The following is a 5790-nucleotide window of genomic DNA, read 5'->3' as shown; positions in this document are numbered from 1 at the left end:
TGCTTGTCTAACGGTGTCTGTGCCAGGGTCCCAAACTGGGAGGTGGAGGAGCCAGGGCACAGCCTGACTGCATTGGTTTTCTGCTTTCGGGCCTTCTGGACAGACTAGAGAATCTCACTGAACCTGGCTTTGTGTCTATGAAACAAGTAGAAACAAGTAACTCACAGTGTTAAGTGAGAATATCCAAAATAAAGTCCTGGGTAGTCACCAAGCCTTCATGTGTAAGAACAATCTTTTATGTTGAACCAACTAGCAGTGTATGAGAGAACAGTTACTTCTAGAAAAGGAAGTGTTTATTTGGATAACAAATGAGAGAGGTTTGGGCAGGGAAAGGGCCGAATTAATCTTACTATATAATTGTGTCATTAGTTGGTATTCCAAAAAAATATTTTGCCCATGGTAGAAACTTACCTTTTAGAGATACGTATCTTTTTCATTTTTAGTTTACATTTATTTATTTTGTATGTATCTTTCATACTTAAACATATGGTGAAGAAGCCCAGCAAGCAGTGTGTTTCAACTGTGGCTGTGACTCTCACAGTCTAGAACTATGCCCTGCTGCTCAGGAGGCACTGCCACTCCACCTCAAAAGATTGCTTCTGCTTTTTATCCTAATTGTGAAAAACGTCCAAAGTTTACCAGAGCAGGCTCTTTAACAATGGATGGCAAAAACAATAGTCATAAAAGTACTGGCCTGTAATCCCAGCTACTCAGGAGAGGCTGAGGCAGGACTTCAAATTTAAGGTACATTTGAAATCTGGGCTACAGGGCGAGTCCAGACCATCCCAAACTATTAGCCCTCATCTCTAAAAGAGGGTTGGTAGAGCCCTGCACTAATATGAACAAGACCCTAGCTAGGTTCAGCCCAACTCCCAGCACCACCAACAGCAACAGAAACTATGCTGTTTAGAAATACAGAGCTAAACCTCAGAGATGGCAATATAAAGAGTTTTGGAGATGAGAAAGTGTAGAGGGCTCGAGCAGACAGACCCTGCTACTTTTCATTATAAGTCTTGCGCTACTACATGGATAAAAATTAATGATGTGCAACTTTTCTTAGGATGGTCTCAGAAATACCTCTTTACCCCCAGAGGACATCAGCAGCACAAAGAAACTCAAGTCCAGCAGCTGGCGAACCGTGAGCTCATGGTGGGGACTCAGAGAAGCATGGATGACTTGGGGTGGCTCTAATTGAAATTCCCCAAAGCCGTCACTTGTCGTTCCAACCCAGGTCAACCTTCCACCACCTATGTTCTCCAAGCACTCTGCCTCCCAAACCACATCATCTGGGACAGGGTTTGTGCCTCTGGCAGCAGGGAGGGGACAGGAGTCTGGCTAGACTTTAAGGTAAGGTCTTATTGGAAAGGTTGGGAGCAGGTAGTCACAGCTGCTCTGATTTCAAGATCACAGAGGCTGGGGAACTGGAGAGATGGCTCAGTCAGTGGTTCTGGGCACTGCCCGCCTCTGCAGCACTTACAGCTGCTTTGTTATTTTAGGAACCCAAGAATTTAGCAGCCATAGTGGCACCAGCAGCTACAGGAACAGAAATGATATTCTGGCCCCATGATTACTGGGACTATGATGGGCACTAGTCAGTGATAACGTGTGGTAAGGCACTCTTAACCCCTTTTTCAGAGTGCAGAAAAACCTCACACTTCAGGGGACTAAATAAGAAGGACAAACTTCCTGCTGTCTGGGGGGCCAGCCTTCAGACAGCACAGGGCTTGAATCCATGGTGTCAGGGTGTACTAGACTTTTTATTTTAATTTTATTCTTTTTTACATGCTAATCCCAGTTCCCCCTCCAGCTCCCCCACCTTCCCCTCACCCCATCCCCCACCTGCTCCTCAGAGAGGACAAGACTTCCCCTGGGGAGTGAACTAATTCTGTCACATCACCACATTGAGGCAGGACCGAGGCCCTTCCTTTCATGTCTAGGCTGAGCAACTTTTCATAGGAAATGGGCTCCAAAAAGCCAGATCATTCATTAGAATTGCTCCTGGTCATACTGCCAGTGCCCCCACCAACCGCAAGCCACCCACTGTCACCTTTGGGGGGCGCCTAGATCAGTCTTACGCAGGTTTTCTAGTTGCCCAGAGTCAGCTTGCTCTGTGGGCTTCCCTGTCATGGTCTTGACCCTCTTGCTCATTTTATCCTTCTCTTCGCCAGGACTCCCGGAGCTCTGTCCAGTGATTAATTACACAACCAACCACTCTGCATCTGCTTCTATCAGTTATTGGATGAAGGTTTTAGGAGATCATGTCTATTTCCTCTTCCTAGCAGATCCATGTCTGTCTCTGTTAGGGCCCTCTTTGTTACCTCGCCTCTCTAGTGATTTAGACTGTAGGTTGGTCATCCTTTGTTTTATGCCTAATATTCACTTATGAGTGAGTACATACTATATTTGTTTTTCTGGTTCTGGGTTACCTCACTCAGGATGTTTTTTTTTTTCCACTTCAGTCCATTTGCCTGCAAATTTCAATATGTTTTTGTTTTTTTTATCACTGAGTAGTACTCCATTGTGTAAATGTACCACATTTTCTTTATCTCCTCCAGTTGAGGGGCATCTAGATTGTTTCCAGGTTCTGGCTATTATGAACAATGGAAGCACAAACTTGTACAGCTGCTTTGGAAATCAGTATGGAGAGTTCTCAGAAAACTGGAATTCAATATACTTCAAGACCCAGCAATGCCACTCTTAGGCATATACCCAAAGGAGGCACATTCATACCACAAGGACATGTGATCAACTATGTGCACTAGACTTTCCTATCTGAGGGTGTTAGAGGAAAAGGCACTCACACTCTCTCAATGGTTTCCTTCAGATCTTTATTCTTGTTTTGCATTCTCTATTTTTTATTTTCCTGGTGATTTCCTTCTCTCATTCTTGATGTTTTCCTTCTAACCCATTGTAACTCTAATTCTATCTTTATTCTTTCCCTTACAGCTTATATACCCCAGCAAAATCTTTCAGGCAATATAAAAATTACAATGTGGTTACATTCTGTTTTTCAAGCAAATAATTACAATGAACACAAAACAAACCGTAAAAAACAGCAAATTTTCCATATTCCTTGCATGATTAAACATTTTATGTATTACAGGTAAAAAAAATTATCCCAAGAAACCATGTTTATTCAAACCCAAGCAACTTGTTATAAACATGTAGGCAAGCAAGCTATTCTTAATCAGGTCTTTTACTGGCAGGCTGCATTTTGCAGTTACAAAGAAAGGGCCAATCACTTTATTACTTATATCAAATGGTAATCTTATAAGGAATCTTAAAGGAATTACAAACCTAAACTTTTTTTTGAGACAGGGTTTCTCTGTAGCTTTGGAGCCTGTCCTAGAACGACCTCTTGTAGACCAGGTTAGCCTTGAACTCACAGAGATCCGCCTGCCTCTGCCTCCTGAGTGCTGGGATTAAAGGTGTGCACCACCACCGCCCGGCTACAAATAACTTTTATATATGAAAAACAATTTGTAGAAGGAGCAGCAGGCTGCGTTCCCGCCCAGCTCCCGTATGACTAGCTTTACACCCAAAATTACACAGAGACTGTATTCATTTAAACACTGCTGGAACATTAGTTCCAGCCTCTTATTGGCTAATTTTCACATCTTGATTAACCCATTTCTAATAATCTGTGTAGCACCACGAAGTGGTGGCTTATCGGGAAAGATCTTAACCTGCATCCATCTTGGAGAGGAGAGCTATGGCGTCTGCCTGAGGCGTCTGCCTCACTGCCTTCTTCCCAGCATCCTGTTCTGTCTATTCCGCCTATGTTCTGACCTATCAGGCCAAGCAGTTTTCTTTATTAATTAACCAATGAAACAACAGATAGACAGATGACCCTCCTCCATCATTTCCCCTTTTTCTGTTTAAACAAAAAAGAAAGGCTTTCATTTTAACATAGTAAAATTACATATAGCAAAACGGTTATCAAGCAAGAATTAGTTACAATATTTATATTTTATCTCTTATCATAACCAAGAAAAACTATAGCTATCTATCTATTCTTCAGCTCCATCAAAGATTCCAGAAGGATATAATATTACCTAAGCAAACAAGAAATAAGCAACTTCCAAAACTCTAGAAATGACAGAGACAACTCGCTGCCTGGAAAGTCACCCAAAGTTCTTTTGTACCGTTGGGGCATCTATCTTCAGCCTTCAGGCCCATAGTATCCAGGAGACTTTTCCATGAAGCAGGAAATCAAAAGCAGTTCAGTCAGTATCTGCTGTGTCCTGCAGAATGTCTTGTAGACTCTTTCATGAATCAGGAACCCCGAAAGAACATCTCACCTTTGGGCAAGTTCAGCAGTCCTCTCTCTGCGGGTTCTTTGTGTCCAGTTTATGTAACAGTCCAGGCAAGAGCAGTTTCTTGCCGAAATGGCTAACCAACTCCATAAGGAGCCTCTTCGATGCCCATCTTCCTCTTGAAGTAGATTGGTGCTGACAGGAGCAGACATGTCTCATTGTCATAAAAAACCCTAAGTTATTAAAACATTAAATGCTATATTCTGTAGTCTTTGAAAGATATGAAGAATGCCTATCTGAAATATATCTATGCACATCTAGAAAATCTAACATGACTATAAGCTTGACTACTATTGATGATTATCCATTAACAACCTATATTTCCTAATTATACATTACATTTTGAAATGAACTATACAATCATGATACCTTAATCATTATCAGAAATACATATAACAAAATTGACCTTAAATTTCTATCAATAAAGCAAGATTTATACCAATGTAAATTATTCATATCTATATCATATCCCCCTTTAAATGTAAAAGAACATTTATAAACAATATTTGGGAATATGAACATAGTTATTTCTCTTCAAACTTCTTCCTGCTGTATGGGGGTGCTGTTATTTAGGTCTTTCATGGTGTAACCTGTGTGCCAGGTTCATCTCAGTTGGCAGTTGAGTGAAGTAATTTTTTGAGGGTGTTCACAGCAACCTTTCAGGAGGGCGTGGTCTATCATACCATATTGGGATAGAAGCAATCCATAGGGTCTCATCCTCTGTGAAAACAAAAGGCCCTCTTTTCCAAATAGATCCAAATTCTGAAGTTATACCCTTATATCCATTCTGGTCTAGCTTGGTAGCCCATATAATGAAATGTCTCTCTGTACTTAGCTCCTTTACAGTCAAAAAATTCAAAGAAAACACAATAATACAAAGAATCCAGACTCTGTGAATTTTCCATTTTTTAATATTTATTTATTTATTATGTATACAATATTCTATCTGTGTGTATGACTGCAGGCCAGAAGAGGGCACCAGACCTCATTACAGATGGTTGTGAGCCACCATGTGGTTGCTGGGAATTGAATTCAGGACCTTTGGAAAAGTAGGCAACGCTTTTAACCTCTAAGACATCTCTCCAGCCCCGAATTTTCCATTTTTACGTGGCTTACTTTTCTTTACTTTTTTAAATCTATAACTATCTGTACTCTGTCTCTTTAAAGACTTTACCCATTTTAAGGCATTAACTTTATTCTCTATATTCTTTTTCTTCTCTCTCCCAAGCCTACGTACACTCATCCAACACTGTGACCCATTTAAAGGTCTTTTATGTCTGAATCTGTCCTATTGTGAATCTGTAATTCTTTATTATCCAGGAGCACTTCTTAAAATGCTAAGCACTTTTTAAAAATTTAAGTTGCACCATGTAAAGGTAATACAGTACCGCCTGTGTTCTACCCAGTCTAAACCTTAACTGTGCTGTTATTATGGTAATTACAATAGTTCCTGCCTGAGGTCAGCATAGTTCAG

This window comes from Arvicola amphibius, chromosome 1, assembly GCF_903992535.2.
Source record: "Arvicola amphibius chromosome 1, mArvAmp1.2, whole genome shotgun sequence".
Classification (NCBI taxonomy): Eukaryota; Metazoa; Chordata; class Mammalia; order Rodentia; family Cricetidae; genus Arvicola; species Arvicola amphibius.
Note: the sequence above shows the minus strand (reverse complement) of the source record.